Raw genomic sequence first — 19,483 nt, 5'->3', positions numbered from 1 at the left:
ATTGGCTGACTTAGGTTTTGATGATCTGTTCTTCTTCAATCTGCATTTTCACTTTATTGGGGAAGGTGAAAGAAATTTCCATCAAAGACTTCTTAAGATTTTTTACAACATAAGCACAAGTATATAAAGGTCCTAGAACTAGAGCAATAAAATACTTTTTAAATTTCTTAACACTGTATTTAACTAGCACCCAATCTACTATAGATATTGTACTTCAACATAAGCTTAGTGGAATGGAAGTTCGATCAGACTGGTTTTCAATTCATTTAGTCAGCTCTGGCGTTGTCTAGTGGTTGCATGGTATGACTCTTATTAGGCAGTAGGCAAATAATAATTTCATCATCGATAGCATGCTTTACAGTTTTATAGGTCAGCTGGCTTGCATGTCTTTTCAGATGCTTTGTGAAAAGTTTGAACTATTCTTTAAAGATTGTGTCTTCCATCCAACCATAAGCAACTCCATAACATAAGGATTTCAGAATATAAAACTTCAGATAAAATGAACAACTTACTTCAGAGAATAACTTTTAATGAGAAAAAATGTTAATTCCACAGCCTATGTCATTAAGCCTAATATTATGCCCATTCCACCCCACTCAAAAAAATTTAACATATTTCTTAAAATCTATGAAATTTCTCTTTTCTGATTTTTTCAGTTGACGAAGGAGACTTCCTTTAATGAAAATAACAGCAATAGAATGTTATCTAAATAGAAACAAAATCCTGAAAACAAAGTTTTAACGATATCAGTTAGTTTTGATTTTTACAATATAACTTACAAGAAGGCTGCCACTAAAATGAGTGTTTCCATTCAGTTTTTTTCTTGAACCAAAATAAAGTCAAACTATTGTAAATAACATGAGTGCTTTCATTTTTGAAAAAAAATTACTTTTCTTTTCTGTAACTCGAAAGATTAATAAACTACCCATTCCACCCCAACTGACCCTATAGGTGTGTACACATATACACGCACGTTAAATGAAACTACATTAAAATTTTACTTAAACACTTCCACTAATCGATATTGTTGACATACTAATTTTGATCTGTGTATACATTCAGTGTTAATGAGAAAAGTAGCAAATACTACTTTGGTGTGCAGAAAAGTTAATTTATCTTTCAGCTTGCATTACTGAATATTTAAAATAATAATAATAATGATAATAAATAGCATTGGAATGTTAGTGTTATAAACTTCTGTACATAATTTTATATTAGAAATGTCAAAATTTTCAAATTTTCCAGAACTAAAATTAACATCCTTTTTTTTCTCCAAAAATTTCTCTTTTTTTCGACCATTCTTATCTCCAGTTATATGCAATGCAAAAGGAATAAATGATCATTTTGTTCCAAATTGTACTTCATTCAGAAACAAAGAAAGAATCTGAAAATTGATGGTGAAATAAAATCTTTAACATTTCTGTGCTACGTTTAAGTTGCAAAAGTGTAGCACGGATGACGGGAGAACAGTTTCAAATGAACCCTGTTAATTACTTTCACATGCTCTTCGTTTAATCCATTACGTTACGCAAATTGATGAATTCCTTCCTCTTAGGACTCCTCCACTTCAGTCATACTGCGCAGGCCCAGTCTTTGCGCATGCGTGTTTCAGCTGACTAGCTATCGACAGAAGCGAGACGAGCGCCTGTCATGGCGGCTGGTCCATGGCTTCGAACATTTTTCCCGCCTCTGCTTAGCACGGAAAAACTAGTTGAATGAGGGTGAGTAGAAGTACAGTTATTCTTTACTATTTTACAATGGCACACCGACAATTTGGACTTTCTTTCTAAATAGTATAACTAATATGGAAAGGGTTGACATTTTGAAATTCATCTGAACTATGGAGTTTTAATAATAGGGAAGAATTTTTCTTTTAATTTAAGTAAGTGTAATGGAACCATTATATCTAAATGTCACGAAAAATAATTAAAAATCAAAACTGATCGCAGTTTTTTTTTTATTTAAGAAAAATTTTTTGCCGCAAATTTATAGTTATCATTTTTTTTTCAAACTATATTTTTTCTAACTTTTCTCGAACTGAAAAAACCCCTGAGAAATGCAGTTTTGGTACCAGTTTTATGCACATAAAGTTGTTACTTAATTTTTGCTTGTCATTTGTTCAAAACAACTTATATGTACGAATGCGGTAAAAAAATGCTGACTTATAGAAATCTATTGCTAGTTAAAAAAGAGAAAGAAATCATGTATGACAAATATGAAACAAATACCATATCAAACAAAATTTTCTCATACATGATTACACAAATTAAATGACACATATTTTTAAGTCCAGAAAATTATTAAACCGACATTTCATGATGATTAATTATTTTAATGAAAGTTACATGTTATATAAGCATTGACATGAAAGTATGTAAAAGTACATCGGATGAACAATAAACATCAATTATAGACAAAAAAGAGTAATTTATGCAGGATTTAATTAATTAACGTCGCGTCATTATAATTTTATTCAAAGTTCTTTTCCGATCGCATTTTCATTTATCATTGTAATTATTTATATTGTAATTATTTATTTTGGTATTTAAAATATTTTGCTTTTTAAAAATGTATGCAAACATTTTCGGGCGCATATTTGCTTGATTTCTTATAATAGTAACCATTTACTAATTAAAAAACCTAAGCATGTATCGTATGCGACAACACATACACACAAAAAGTATATTTACATATAGAGATAAGTTTTTTTTCTTAAAGTGTGAAAATACTGCTTGAAATTTTGGAGGAGCTAAATATTTCAAAAGCAGTGAATATCATAATTGTGGGTAACTCAATATAGAAATTAACAGAAAAACAACAACAACTTTCTTAGAGTTGAATGTAAGATGTCAAGGAAAGATGAAATGTATATTTTTCTTTCACATTTAGAATGTTTGATGCTTTGTGTTAAAAATAAAATAAACAAAATACTCAAATGTAATACTTTAACAATTCAAGTTGTATCTCCCCCCCCCCCTTTAAATGTTCAGTCAACTCTCGGTAACGCGAAGCCCTAAGGGAACGGCTAAAAGGTTCGAGTTATTGTTAGTTCGGGTTATGGGAAGTTTCCACAACAGTCTAAGAGTTTGGAACCCAATGACAACTTTGAGAAAAAGGAATGTTTGAGTTATAAGCGTCGAGTTATCGAGATTCGACTATATATTGTATGTCCGTTTGCGAAAAATGATAACTTACGAAAAGTAGAAACGTTCGGAATATTCCTCCTAAAGTTTACCTAGATGTTGGCTTTTTTACATTAGCTATGCATTTGCAGAAAGGACACTTTTACGGGTTTGGAGGAACCGGATTTTTCTCCACGTACTGAAGTTAGCATCTACTGTTACAGAAGGTTCAGATCACTGGCTCCCAACTTACGGTCCGCGGACCATATGTGGCCGCGCAGGAAGCTAATCCGTGTGGCGCACTGTTATGTTCAACGCTACGCACCGAAAAAAATAATTTAGAGCCTTACAAAACAATCGATCATTTTAATTGGGTATTACGAAAGATTGTTGCTACATTGAAATCAAATAAACATTAATTGTTTTTTATACAAACAGACCTAAGATTCATATCATTAAAATAAGCATCAAATAATGACAATAACAGAATTTTTTTAAAAATACTAAGCACTTTTCATTATGCACTCAAAAGGACAAAATACCTTTTCTGGGTCAGAAAGGACAATATTTAAGTATTTCTGTTGTTTTCAATTGCTCCAAGAAAATGACTCCACAAACGAGGAAAAGTGCGGCTAAAGTCATTTCAAACCACACTATCCCAGAAAAATATGCATGTTTCAACACTCAAATTTATGACAGAAAGTTAGATGATGATAAGAAATTCTCTACCTGACTTGAGCCGCACTTTTCTTCGTTTGTGGAGTCATTTTCTTGGAACAGTTGAAAACTTCAGGAATACTTAAATATTTTCCTTTCTGGCCCAGAAAAATTATTTTGTCCTTTTGAGTGCATCATTAAAAGTGCTTAGTATTTTTGAAAAAAATCTGTTATTTTATTATTTTTAGTGTAAATGTATTTCAGAAATAGAATTATGTTACCATCAAGAAATTTCACCCCTTTTTTCACATAAATGCTTCACACTAAAAGGAAAAAAAAAACTATATACGAGTCTAAAACTTAAAGCATTTGGCACTAAAAATTTGCATTATGATCACTATTAACATTACTGTTTAAGGCAACGAAATTTGTAACAATGGGTTTTATATTTAAACATTTAATGGGGAAATTACATGAAATTTGTTGTTTTCCATCCTAACCGAAATAATAAATTTATTTTAGAATTGAATTTTTTAGTGTTACATTGTACCTTAAGATTAAGCAAATCATTTAGTGAAATCCCGAGTGGTCTAATTGCTGAGATATAAGCAAAAGCAGGCCTCATATTTTTCCGTGACAATCAGGTAAAGTATACTAAAATTGCTTAAAAACAATTCTTGGTTTGTAATTTGTTTTCCTTTCCACTTTTTCCCACGTTACCTATAAGTTTTTAAATGTATTTTAATTATACATTTGCTTCAGCCCGCGAGATTTATTTTAGTATGAAGTACGGACCTCGGGTAGAAAAAGATAGGGCACCACGCTTTAGACTGCTTAGAACTTTATAATTTAAACATTAAATATTGATTTTAAAAATGGATTCGTTCATTTTTTTCGTAAAAAATAATTGTTGATAAAACAAAGCAACATGCCAAAACTGAAATCCAAAAAAGGAAAATATATTAACTAAAGTTTACCGAATTTAATCGAAATTTACATTTAGTAGTTTCAAATCTTCAAGGAGCCTCCTGTATATAATCGTATTTGTAAAAATTAAAACAATTAATATATTACAGAATATTACAATTTTTCACATATTTTCATTTAATGTATTTGATTTTAGTCACCTGACTCACAACCCTCGTATGCACACTTCCAATCTATAAGATTGCTCTGAAAAGTTGGATTTGTAGAAATTGAACATAATTTCCATTATAATGATTCATAAAAACCTAAAAACAGCCTAGGTCGTAGAAAGAAAAATAAAAAAAGAAAATAGAACCCAGAACAGTAACTGCAAGTCTCGCAATAAAACTTTAAATTAAAAAAAAAAGTTTAAATCTTTTTTTTTTCTTCTATTTGAAGATTTTAGTACTGGAGCTTTCTTAAAAATTTTAAACATTTATTTTAATTTCTTTCTTTCTTTCTTTTTTTTCTTCTTTCTGATTTCTCTTCTTTTTTGTTTTTTGTTTTTCTGGTTAAATATTAGATTTGTTCTTTATTTTCATCTTCCGACGTTTTGTTTTTATTCATTCTTTCTATCAGTTATCTCCATTTACTACGGTGTTCGTTAATATTTTGTTTCAAACTGAGCTGTTGCTTCCTTTGACTAATGCTTTTTTTTTCATGTTATTTTTCGTGTTATTTTTGAGGCAGCAACTTATTTTTATTTATAATCGCTGGTCAATTCCTCCGAAAAATGGCCATTTTGTCCCGAACGTGACAATTCATATATTTCATAAAAAATAATAACTTAATATGGTGGTGAACAAAATTTTGTTGCTTAAAAAATCACAAACGTAATGTGCGATTTATTCAGCAAAATATTTTTTCATTACCTTTCAAAATTAGCAGGGGAATGTAGTCAAAATGAAAAAGTGTTTTTCTGATAAAACTTGCATTGAAACTTTATTTTTACTTTTGGCAGTGAATTGTACCTTTAAAAAAGAAGAGGGGGGAGGCAAAATTTGACTTTTTTTTCCCCTTATGGGTTAAAGCTTTTTTATTATTATTATTTCCAGTAGCAGGCAACAATGAGGTCGTTTCCAATATTTTAAAAGTATTTTTTTCTGAAAGAACATGCTTAAAAACATAGGGTCTAACCATTTTTTAAATAATTTGTTTTAGTTTAATATTTTTAAAAAATTACTTAAATCGGTGATCTTTCATTGTTTACATTTCTTGCCGATGACATCACAAAAAAAAAAAAATGAAATGCCATTCTGTGTTGCCATTCACAGAGCAAAATATTTAATTTGAATCTTTACTCACGTGTATTGGTAACGATATGGTTGATAGCAAGCGTAGAGAGCAATTTTAATTCGCTTCTTGATTATCATAACGTGGAAACGCGGTACAAAGATGCGCCAAAGAGCATCATTTGTGACGTCATCTAGACCACGCCTTGTTTGAAAAATCGGACAGTTAAAAAAAATTAATTAAAAAATAACTGTTGGGAAAATGAAAGAATTTTCTGGGTCCATGTTTTTTTTTTTTTTTTGCTTATTCTATCAATTTCAGTGTTTAAAAGTACTACTTTTGACTGAAGAAAACAACCCCATTAAGACAAAATAAGATAGAATGGAAATAAGAACGAAAAACAAAGAAGGTCACAAAGTAATTTCTTTAGCTCATAAGGGCCCTGGCCTCCCAGTAACTGCTGTGCAGAGTCGAGGAGACAAGTGGTGGGCAGACTAGAAGATGGGTTGAATCCATGTCCTTATTCAGATTGCAAAGCATGCATTTTGGGCTATTGCGTATATTTATTCTGTGAAGGTGTACCCATGGCTAAAATTGTAAATCCGCCGAGAAAGCGTTGTAACATGGGTCAAAGTAAAAATTTCAATATTTTTCTAATAAAAAACTTTCTATTTGATTTAAAAAAATATTTTTCATCAAATGAATGAGAAAATAAAAGAACGAGTGAATAAATAGTAACACATGAGTTAATAAAATAGTAAATGAATAAAGTAGTAAATGAATGAATGAATCAATAAATGAGTGGATTATTAAATGAAGGCGTGTGATATGAATTAATTAGCAAATGAATAATTAAATGATTTAGTAAATGATTGAATAAGTAAATGAAATGAATTATTTCACTTTACCAAAGGTGTACTTGGCTATTTATGCAAAACATTTAAAATAAAAACAAACTCAATGTTAAATCAGTAAATACTTCACCGAATGTCAGAAGGTTTCAAGTAGTATTTAAAATGCTAATGGCAAGAACTTTATCATTTTGTAATAACAAAAATAGTTTGTGATTTGCTGCAAAATATTTAATATGAGTGTCAATTTTTGAAAATTGCGTGTATATTATCATATACTTTGATCTCCAGAGATGACTTTTTACTAACTGGAATAGATTACATGTGTTACTACATAGTTAAAATATTAACCGATAGGTAGCGCTGTGGAATAGCCCTTCAGCTCTGTATTTATCTTAGAACGCGTTTCCATTGCCAATACTATCATAGTTTTCATTTTATTCTGGAAAAAAATCATTGGATACTGTATTTTCTGAGGTCATCTTAGATTTTTCTCAATTTGAATTTTTTTTTCTTATACAAAACAGTGTTTAGAGTTTATAGTACTACAGTCCACGTTAGTTATAACGACCCCCTTTCGTCTAAAAAAAAGAACAAATCGGTTGCTTTAAGCTAAATGTGCAATGTGTTACGCATTGTTGACCCACAATTAAAAATACTGGAATAGTTTTAACTTGTAAATTTTCATTTCAAAAGATTTTCAAGAAAATAACAAGCTAATAGATAGTTGCAAGTTTATTACTATTATTTTTTTATGTGGAAACATAAAATGGTTAAGCATTAGTTTTTGAACGGATAGCCTTGATAATTACAAAAAAAAAAAAAAAAGCTTAATTTTATACGTTATATTGGAACGAACGGTTCAATATTGACGTTCTAACAGACGTTTAAGTAATATTGTGGCTATGAAATAGCATACGAGACTACATGTTTCGGTCACTATGTTAGAAAAGTGGCTGTATTAGTAGGACGTTATAAAGAGCGTTAACTGTATTAAATTCAATTGCAGTTTGAATTTTTCGTGTTTTAAAATTTTCCGTAACATACCTCAAAAATAAAAAAGAAAAAGAGAGAGAGAGAGAGAGACGACAAAACACATGCACAAAGATCATTAATTAATCATGATTGCTAGGTAAATGAGAAAGATTTTATTTAAAACTAATCATTTATTGCATCAAGATGCTTTAACTTATGTTTTTAACTTAAAAACAGAGGCAAGGAACAATTTCAGCGATATCATATCAAAGATCATTAATTAATCATGACTGCTGGATAAATCTTTATCAATATAATAAAGCTGAAAGTCTGTGTCTGGATCTCTGGATGTCTGTTACGCGCACTTGACCGTTCGACCGATTTTCATGAAATTTGGCACAAAATTAGTTCGTAGCATAGGGGTGAGCACCTCAAAGCGATTTTGCGAAAATTCGATTTTGTTCTTTTTCTATTCCAATTTTAAGTCACCATTGGTGGAATTAATTCATCTGTAGCAATACCGAGCGAGTTACCTTAACATGGACGAGTAAATTACCATGGACGAGCAATTAACATAGCATATTGGCGAGAAATTCATCATCCATTATTTTTAAATATACAGGCGAACCAAATGACTTTTTAATTTTCAACTACGGGCAAAGACGTGCGGGTACCGCTAGTGAGAAATATTTTAGTTGAAACCAATCATTTATTGCATCAAGATGCTTTAAGGTATTTTTTATTTTAACAACAGAAGCTTGGAACAATTTCAGCGATATTATAGAGATTCAAACTAACTTCAAGCTTCTGACCATAAAAACTAAGGAATTACATAATTCGATTGTCCCTTATTTGAGAGCCCATAACCGTACTCGAAATAATGTCCAATAAGCATTCTGGAAAGTATGCGGTTCTTTTCGAAAATAAGTACGCTCGCTATAAATCCTACTTTATGCGATAAAATGGGGATGGCACACAGCGAAGCTTTGGGAAATTAATGGCATCAAATCTAAATTGCCATGACAACAGCAGTGTTCCACTCCAATGGGAATGTGTTTCGAGTATTCGCTGGTACCTACCCAGTGACTTAGAAGTTATAAAAAGTAAAGAGGTATGAATAATACAACCCTCTTCGGTAAATTGCTCCACGCAAACAGATAATTAAAGATTTTAGGTTTTGACCATATCCTGATTTTCGATAGGGGACTTTCCATAAATGTGTCACACTTTCTTTACCTTCATTTTTTTACTCCTCCTTTTCCCCCTATTTTGTGAAGTGTCACATTTAAAATACCCCTCCCTCTCCTTTTTGTCACAAAATGTCATGCTTTACCATACCCTTTCCTCCTCATTCTGTCACAAAGTGTCATGCTTTACCATACCCCTCCTTCCCTTTGTCACACGTCACGCTATTTTTCATAAACATTCGTGTTATAAAAAAAGCGCGATGTCGCACTTCTTATTACTTCCTCCATTCCCCCTTGTCAAAAATTGTCACACTTTCACGACCCCCCTCAAAGCGTGCCATTAGTTGGGAAAAGCCGCTAGAATAGAAAGCCCGTCTTGAGAATATATGGTAATGTTACAAGAATGAATTGATAATTTGTATTAATTTCTTATGGTTTTTTTAGTTGAGAAAAAAAATGGAAAAAATCAGTTTGGAATAAAGAAAAAAAATTACTGTGTATAAATTTCAGGAAAAATTGACTGCAAACAATCTAGATTTCGAACTACTTTTTACGACATTCAGGTACGATAATACTGTTATTTTTATTGAAAAAAAAAGCCTTACCTTTTGTTAAAATTCTGAAAATAAATAAATGAATGAAGTATATATTAGGTATAATTTATCGAAATAAGTTCAAAAGTCAAAGTTGAAAGAGGAACCTTTAAAAGAAATAAAGAAAAAAGAAAAGAAAAGAAAGGGGAAAAATTAAACTACTACTAATAGTAGTAGTAGTAGAAGTAGCAGTAGTAGTTTTAGTAGTACTAGTATTGTAATTCTAATTATAGCAATAATAATAATAATAAGAAGAAAAGCAATAATAATGAAGAAAGCAATAGTAATACAAATAGTTAAAATAATAACAAATACTAATTTCTCCTCTTAGGGGATAAGATACTAAATCATGTTTAAAAATTCCCTCGCTTCTTTTTCCTCACCGTCATTAAATAAATATATACATTCTATAAATTACTTCTCCTCCCCTTTAAAAAGCCCTTCCCACGAAAACGATGGATACTGATCACGCTATGTTGCGTGTCGTCGTAATATTCGATGACATCCCCTTACCTATAGACGCAAGCGATAAGCAGTTGCTTGTTGGATAGTTATAGAACCATATTGTAGAGCGTTGAAAGGAATAAATAAACTTGGCGGGCCTGCGTCCAGGAGACCCCATTGCACCTACAGCCTTGAAATTTTGTACAAAATTACTTCGAGCCCTGGTGGTTTGCACTTGGGGTTTTGTTTTTTAAAATTCGAATTAGTTTTTTTTTGGTAATTAATTTTTTAAGCTCAAATTTCGCGTAAATTGCCTATTATTGCCTATTAAAAGGGTGAAAAATTACTTGCACATATTAATATTTTATATCTTTGGAAAGGTTAGTATTTTCTGCGTTCTACGCAATTTGTTTCAATGCTCTAACTTAAATACGGCGGGAGTTATTTGCGTTTTTAGTTTGAACATTTTTAGGCTTAGCTGAAATTTATGTATTACTTTCTTCATTAAATCTATCAGTAAAAAGTGAAGGAATTGTTCCATAGTTTTCTTTTCGACACCACTGGAAAAAGCGGCTTTTTTTTAAACTCCAAATCTAACTCGACCTGTGGTCGAAAAAGTAAGCTTCTATCTTCAAAAGGAAAAAAAAGTTACAAGCCGTTGAAAATCAAGTTCGAATAATCTCATCTACATTAAAATTACTCATGTTTTATATGGCGTTGCCATCGTTACGTCTGTCGATTCGCTTGTTTCTTCTTTTCTTATTCACAAACTTTAAGGGTTTCGATTTTAACGGAAAATCTTAGGCTCAACTCAATTCAATCCCCGAGCTAAAGAGCAAAATATATTACTAGAAACCACGAATATGAAAACAACTTTTCAAACGTACAAAACTGCAGTTTTGCATTGCTGAGGAGCCCCTTAGCCCTTACGGCTCTGCAAGTTAGTACAAGTTATATTGAAACCCATGCTTTTTGTTCCAAAGGGATCTCGAAACTCATATTGCGTTTTTAATCTGTCTCTTTTAATTGACGATTTAAATGTTTGCGAATCAAATAAGATTGCGAAGCAGTCTTCGGGAGTTGGTGAACATTAACGAGCAGGAGGCAGGCTCCACTAGTTGAGAAAAAAAACACTTAACGTGGTAGAATGAAACTAACTTCAATTTCAAAATCGGCTGCTTTTTTTACTCTAAAACAGCTCAGAAATCTAATTCAAAAGAAACTGTGTTACAAATTGTTCTCCTGTATTGTTTATTTTTTCATCAAATGATTTTTCCGTAGCAAAAGATTAGTACATCCAGAAAGTGATTTTAACCAGTGGAAGTAAAAGACATTAGTACTACAGCAGTGGTTCCCAACCAGTTTCACGTAGCGATTCTTTTTTGTTTTGCCAATTAAACAACCCGTGAAAGGGGATTTGTACGTATTACCCCATACGTATCACCCTATGTAGATAGTATACAATATATAGACATCGTGCGTGTTTTGCACGAGAGCTAAAACTGCTTGGGACAGTTTACTTATGCGTAATAATGAATGTAAAAATATACTTTTATTAACAAAACAAATGGTAATTAACATCCCTACAAAGAAAAACGAACTCAGCACACCTCAAAACACGCAAATCCGTCAAAATTCGAAAATTTTTACTTTTTACCAATACTTTTTTTCTACATACTGTTAGATATATAAGAAAGAAATAAAAATTATGCTGCACTTATTTTCTGAAAAATTACACTTTACTTAAACTTTACTTCGTTTACAAAATTGTACATTATATGTATTCCAAAAGTAGGAATAATCTCGCGACCCCATAAGAAATACTCTACGACACTATTTGGGGTCGCGACCTACTGGTTAGGAACCCCTTTGCTGGAGGCAGGGGCGTGCACAGGGGTGCCCACAGAGGGGGGGGGGGCGATTATGGCGCAAGTTGCGCCATCAAACCCATGGGGGGATTTTTAAATTTTTTTAATTTATTTAAACTTGTTTTTTATTCAATTAATTATATTTTTCTGCTTATATTTTATTTCATTTATTTATTTAGTTTGTGTGTGTACGTGTGTCACTGGCGTAGCACAGGACTTTTGTAATAAAATAATAATAATGATAACAGTAATTAAAAATAAATAAAAAAAAATTATTAAAAAAAATAAATGAAATGCATTAAAAAATAAATAAAATAAAAAAGAGAGCTAGAAAATAGAAAATAAACAAGGTTGGAAAAAGGTTTTTTTTGGGGGGGGGGATTTGCGCCGTTGAACTTGGGGGGATGGGCACCCCTGGGCGTGCGGGGGGGGAGAAGGGATACCTGTTGGCCCGGGCCCGAGCCCCGAGCCTGAAAGGGGCCCAATATTTTTAAAACTATGGGTGTAAAATATAGGGTAAAACAATGTGGAGGGGTGCCCGGAAAAGTCATTTGTGACAGACTCTAAAATTTCTGGGCACAGCCTCGGGTTGGAGACTCCCTCGCTGTATAAATTTAATCCAAACGAGCTTCTGCTAGACTAAATACATAAAAAAATGAAAGAGACTGCGTTCAGACGATCGAAAAAGGAAGTGGTCTAATTGGTTTTGGCTGCTGCCATGATTAACAAGTGCTTCGAAACTGTCAGGGAAATGGAATCATTTGTCTTTTCCACACTAGGGTGTCATTTTGATACATTTAAAGCAGACGCGCAACAAACAGGAGTTAGTTCGCATTCTGTCATGGGAAGTCTTGACATTCGAAAGGAATTTCACGTAAGTGTTAATTCATCTACTATGTGTAAGTATGGGACCTCTCTTTCCATTTTCCCTCTTCGTTATGCTATTGCGACCAGCAAAACTTAGTAGTTGTGGTTATCTTTCCTTTCCTGTGATTTCTCTTGTTACCTAAAAAAATGAAATAACTTTAAATTTTATATGAGGCTGTGAGAAGTAAAGATGTGAGTGGACTTTTTAAAGTTTCGAGTAAATCGCGTTAAAAGTTCAGATCCTAGGTAGGCTTTCATTAATTTTTTTTCCTACATCAGGCTGTACAGCAGCATCTACTAGGGCTATATACTAGTGCTATTTCTTGCCTCAAAGCAGAGGAGAGGTTCTCCTATCATTTTTACTGGTTATCTCCAAATTTTTAATTTTGTCCCATACATCCCTGCCTTATCTACAGGGTGTGCCAAAAGGTCGTTTACAAACTTAACATGCTGGTCTGCCATATCATGATGAACAAGATTTACATAGTAACATACGTTCGCAAGCCCAATGCTGGCGCACTACGCACACCAAGTCAGGCACTAACGGATGCAGAACATGTCGCATATTTATTACACAAAGACGATTTTACACAACATTTTAGTTTTCAAGGAAGGCTTATAGCTGTTGTTGAAATTTTCTGCCTTTAACTGTCAGACACCGTCGCAACGAACGAAGTAACGACCGTCGTAATAACGATCCATTCTGACAAGATTTCTCTGATCGCTGCGTTGTCGTTGCAACGTGATTATGAGAGCTGCCAGGACTAAAATTTTGGCAACTGCTTTAAGCTTTCCTAAAAGACTAAAATGTTGTATAAAACCGTCTTTGTATAATAGACATGTGACATGTTGTGCATCCGTTAGTGTCTGACTGTGTGCATGGAGTGCGCCAGCATTGCGTTTGCGAACACATGTTCCTATGTAAATCTTGTTCATCATGATATGATAGACCAGCATGTTAAGTTTGTAAACGACCTTTTGAGACACCCTGTATGTTCCGACAAGCGAGATTCATTATAATATGAGGTCAGCCCTTAGGTTAGCGTGTTTTTTTTTTTTAAGTTAGTTTTTTTTTTAATTATTTTATATTAGTTTTTGTTATCCACTCTTCATTGTAAATTCCCCCGTTTTCAATCAATGTTTAGTACGTAATGTCTCTTCTTTGTTTCGAAGTCTTACATCAACATTTACAGCAAGAACAGGAATTTCCAGCACTTCAATCTACCTTTTCCAGTTCCGATGTGAATATTTTTACTAAAACACACCGCTTCATTAGGAGACGCCTTAACCTTTAAATTTGTTTTTTTCACCCTCGTTCAAGATATTTCTAGGAAACTTCCCCCAAACAATCTGAACATTTATTTTTTATTTTTACATCTGCGCAACGGATGATCCTATCAGAACATGAGAATCAATCTCCGGAAAACGTTAACTTCCGGGCTTGATCACGTGCCACGGATCGAACATAATGGGTAGTTGAGGGAGAAAAGTAGTGTGTATCCAGAAAGCGGTTACTCGTTCGAGCAGCCGAGCCGGTCTTGATACTAATTAGATTGCCGGATCCCTTCTTTTCTCAGTGGTTCGACAGTCCAGGGTGGGCCCTGGCCTTCTCAAGAAGCCTTTCCCAACCCAGTCAGTTAGACTGGCGGCTTACTGACAGGAAAATTTCTGCTTATTTTGCATATTCGGTGTTTTGACCCAACGTTATTAACTAGTAGAAAATCGTCCGTCAAGCTATGACGGAGGAAAATTGCTTTTACATTTGTACGATGCAACTGCCTGTTTGGTGATATTTTGATAGTTGACATTTTAACCCTCGCTCCAGTAGATTAACTCTAAACTCTAGCAGATAGCGTTCATTGTTGACCACTTTTTCGTTTCTTCATTTTCCCAAAATTAGTCTTACCAGAAAAACAGTTAAGTTACCGGATCCAGTTCAGGCCTTAGCATTTCATGTCTAACATTACCAGAAAATATCAAATTATCATGCTGTGGCACAGAATTTCATTGTTGGTGACGTCAGGAGAGTTACTCTATCAGTCAATTTGTCATTATTATCTATATATTTATAAATGGATGTATGTTTGTGGGTATGTGTGTATGTTCCTTATACAAACCCACAGTTTTCGTCGGATTTCTTCCAAATTTGGCACAGAGATAAATTGTTGCTCAGGAATTCATATAGGCGGGCTTTTGGAATTTTAAAAAGACCCAAAGAGGTCTAATTTCATATTTTGAGTCATAAAATTGCTCTTTTCTGCACGAACGAATTTTTGTATAGTTATAAATTTAGTCTAAATGAAAAGCCCGTAAAAAACTGACCTAGATGAAGTTTCTTCAAAGATTAACTTTAATCGTTAAATTTGTGTACCTTGGATCAAAGCAAATGAAAACGGTTATCAACATATAACCACCAGGAGCTATTTTAAATGCAATCAACACAAAACGTATCCTGAACGACGGCCGTCAATGCTGTTTAGCGATGAGCGTTAAAGCATGTTTGGCGAGAAAGAAGTAGATATAAGAAATGATGCTGTCCATCGTTTCTTGAACTGCGATCTACGAAGCCAAGGGATCCATTGATGCTACTCATGGTTCTACTTAATTTGAATGCTACCGTTAAATTATAATTTTTAAACATTGTTTAATCATAAAAGCCACAACAGTAAGGTTGCGTGTAATTTTTGATCGTAAACATGAGTAAGGTAATAATATTGCATTCAATATTGACGTACAATCTTTGACTGTTTCAGCATTAGACTACTTTTATTAAAACCACATCTATTTCATCCTTGCAACAGAAATTTAATTTAATGTTCTATGATCCTTATGAAACCAATTTGCAATATATAAATTTTCTTTATACTATTCTTTGATTTACGTCGAATCTTTAAGTAATTTGGTTCAACTATAACCGATAACTTAATTCGGTTTAATAGAAGTCGCTCCAGGCTGTCCAAAAGCAGCGGTAAAGGTACTAATAAAGCAAATAAATTGAAAAATAATCACAGTAATGCATGATAGCGCATTCGGAATTTATCTTTCAAAGGGGAGGGATGTGGTCAAGGCTTTCCTTACATGTATCTATCTATATATATATAAATGGATGTATGTTTGTGGGTGTGTGTGTTTGTGTGTGTGTATGTTCCTTATACAAATCTACAGTTTTAGTCGGATTTCTTTCAAATTTGGCACAGAGTTAAATTGTTGCTCAGGAATTCATATAGACAGGGTTTTGAAATTTAAGGAAGATCCAAAGTGGTTCAAGTTCATATTTTTAATCATAAAATTGCTCTTTTCGACACGAACGATTTATCGTATAGTTATGAATTTGGTCTGAATGAAAAGCCTTTAAAAAATGAACGAAATGAAGTTCCTTTAAAGTTTAAATATAATCGTTAAATTTGTGAACCTTGGTTCAAAGCAAATGAAAATGGTTAGCAACATATAACCACCAGGAGATATTTTAAATGCAATCAACACAAAAAGTATCCTCAACAATGGGCGGCAATGTCGATTAGCGACAACCGTAGAGCATGTTTGGCAAGAAAGCCGAACGAAAAAGAAATGCTGTCTTTCAGCAGTTCTTAAACGCAATCACCGTCGGTTCTTCTTCAACTTGCTTGCGCATTTCGCTAATAAGTTTTCAAGTAATAATACCGTAACAATAAACGAAATTTTGATCCGTATTTTCTACATAAATAGCACAGAAAATACCAAAATGAGATAGGTATTAAAAATGAATTCATTATCGAAGTACAATCTTCAACAGTTTTAGCATTAGAATACTAAACTTATATTAAAATGACATCCTTGCAACGGAAATTTAATTTAATTTTGTATTATCTGTAAACAAATCAATATGTATATGTTATTTATACTATTCCACGATTTACCTAATTCGGTTCACCTAAATTCAACAGAAATCGCTCCAAATTATCAAAGATCAGGGGTAAAAATACTAATATGGCTAATGAATTGCAAAATCATCATTTTTGTGCATAGTAGAGTAGATTGAATTTATCTTTCAAGGGGGGGGGGGTGGATAATCATGGTGTTCATTACATGTGCATAAACTACCATACTAGGATTGCTAATGTGTGGTAAAGTAAAAGGTTGTGCACCTTTAAACCCGAAACCACACGGAAATTTAATATGGCGGAATTCATAGTTTTGGAAGGGTAAAAGTTTAAAGTTTGAAAAAATGCAAATAAATATCCATTTAAATTTAAATTTTTAAAATACATAAAATGTTTCCATTTTTATCTTAACAAATTTCTTAATCTTTTTAAATTTTACATTACTTTAACGCTCGAAGCAATAGTACACCTGATGGAGCATCTTCGCTGACTAGCAATAATTTTTAATCAGTTAGCGGGTATGAGGCAACTTTTGACATGAAGAGATTGCTTCTGAAATGGGCATGATGAAATATAACGCCACATTATAAAGTTTTTTCTTTTTAGTCTTCATCGTGAAATTAGTTGAGCAAAGCTCCATTTCCAGTTACAAGACTCTTAGTTCGATAAATTTTATTGTAAACAATCGAAAAATATTGAAAGTTTGTTACTACCACTAAGTAATTCAACCGTCATTGAAAAAATGCTGCAAGATAAAAATGGATACGTATCAAATACATTTCCTTCCTTTTGAAGCTGCGAATATGGGGAAAAGAATGCGCTAAAAGCTTTGTAAAACATAAACAAAAGAATTGTCTATTATACTGTTGTAAGTAGAAACAAGACAGTTTTTTTCTTTCTTTTAATTTCATGGTTTACAAATAAAATTAAAAAAAAAAGAAATGACGCGGATAGTGACCAAAATGTGTACGCCTATTTCTTTTTCTATAAGGCAGTTCGACTGACGGTTTTTATATAGTTTGTTCCATAAGTTCGCGTCCACGTACTCCATTTTTAATGCTTTATGTAACTTAAGATAATAACTGTAACTATATCTATGGCAACAGCTATTCAGTGGAACCATTCCTACTCCTCATGACGACTGTGCCTCTTTAAATTAAAATTTCGATATTCTCAAAGGAAGACTTTAGGACAGCAAACTTAAATAAGTGCTCTTACTACCTGCATCAGTTTCAGTTACCATGTACAATATTTACGGCAAGTGTGAGGTTTTAAAAATTTGAAATAAAATTTTAATCTAGACAAATTTTGAATCGTTGCAAGACACCAATATTAATATCTAACTGTCATTTTCACCTACGAAAATAGAAATTTGACATAAATATAGGAAATAAAATGTAGTTGACGTACGTCTTTTTATGCAATTTACACTTATCTAATATTACTCCATGGCATGCTACTAAATCGCCACGGAAAGTGCAAACAGACACATTTTGTGAAGTTATTTATACTAAGTGAACGTTTTTTACGGAATGTGCTTGCATACCTGAACACTTACAAGAACTTATAAAATGAGTCTACCTAACACGTGAAACCTTGAACGTAAAAACACCGCCAGAAAATCCGTAAAACTGAATGTTAACGGCTATTAATAACAATGACCGAATTCCTTATTTTCTGTACAGTGGATTATCTGTTTAGTTTTTGGGCCATTGAAGATGATTTTCATATCTGAAAATATTGTAACGGTGTCCTATTTTGCATATATTTGTAATAAAATGTATGTGAAGAGTACTATAGCATGCTTTAATGTCTTGAGGTATACAAGACCTTCAAAAGTTCGACGGTTTTCGTATTCTAAGCACCACGTAAAAGGTTTTGTCTCATAAGATATGCAAGACAATCATTTGTCTCTGCATTAAGACATTGGATGTACCTCACATCTGATTCAACCGCAGACAACGTGCCATGGACACGACAGAACCAAGGAATATCGTTGAAAAACCCGGATAACATGCCTCATGCTTTTTCGTTTTTACTTTATGCTATTTTTTCTGCAAATGTTGAACTTTCTGTGCTATTTAGTCTTTTAAAAATTTGAGTCTAGAGTGGTGTGAATGTAGTTCTTTACTGTCATTTAGATAGAGTTCGTCCATTTAATTATCTAAAAGACATGTTGCATTGAGAAGCACCCGGGCAACGCCGGGTAGTAAGCTAGTATATATATATATATATATATATATATATATATATATATATATATATATATATATATATATATATATGAGGATTGTCTACTTAAAACCATTACAAAGAGAAAATTTAACTACGACAGAGAAAGTAGTGCATTAAATGTTTTTAAAAAAGAATTCCTTGTAACTCCTGAACCTTGAGCTTCTGGGTGTGTAAATGGTGTTTATTCAGTCAGTGGATAAAAAAAAGACACGCATATTCTGGCTCTGCATTTATTCATGTCTTTTTCTTTCTCATCCATTCACACACATGGTATTATATGCAAGAAAACGGAGTTCATAAGTCGTGTGAAAAAACAAGGGTACAACTAAGCTGAAGAAAATGACAAGTTAAAGCAAAAATTTCAAAATTATTTACGTAAGCTGTAAAAAAGAAAAAAATATTTAAATGCAAATGGAAGTAGAGCAAAACAAAAGTGCACTGCGTGTATGACACATAGACAAACAAATGGTGGGGGGGGGGGGGAGAGAAAACGAGTGGCGTGATATTCCTCCCCCACCCACCACCACCACCGTTAGCAGCAGCACTGATTTCAGATGAAATATATTCACTAATTTCCAGTTATGAAAATTTACAATTGTTTGTAGCTAAGTGAAGTTAAAAGCAC

At 32.8% G+C, this 19,483-nt stretch overlaps 1 protein-coding gene across 2 annotated transcripts in view; it reads left to right on the top strand.

Moving 5' to 3' along the window:
- Positions 1-1,642: 1,642 nt before the first annotated feature.
- LOC129226053 (uncharacterized) overlaps positions 1,643-19,483 on the top strand; it is a 103,268-nt gene continuing 85,427 nt past the window's right edge. For both annotated transcript variants that reach the window (XM_054860633.1, XM_054860634.1), the window contains exon 1: positions 1,643-1,721. The gene's annotated coding sequence lies outside the window, so the exon portion shown is untranslated. The remainder of the gene's footprint in view (positions 1,722-19,483) is intronic.

Source organism: Uloborus diversus, chromosome 7 (assembly GCF_026930045.1).
Source record: "Uloborus diversus isolate 005 chromosome 7, Udiv.v.3.1, whole genome shotgun sequence".
NCBI classification, from domain to species: domain Eukaryota; kingdom Metazoa; phylum Arthropoda; class Arachnida; order Araneae; family Uloboridae; genus Uloborus; species Uloborus diversus.
Note: the sequence above shows the minus strand (reverse complement) of the source record. Positions and strands in the feature narration are given on the sequence as shown.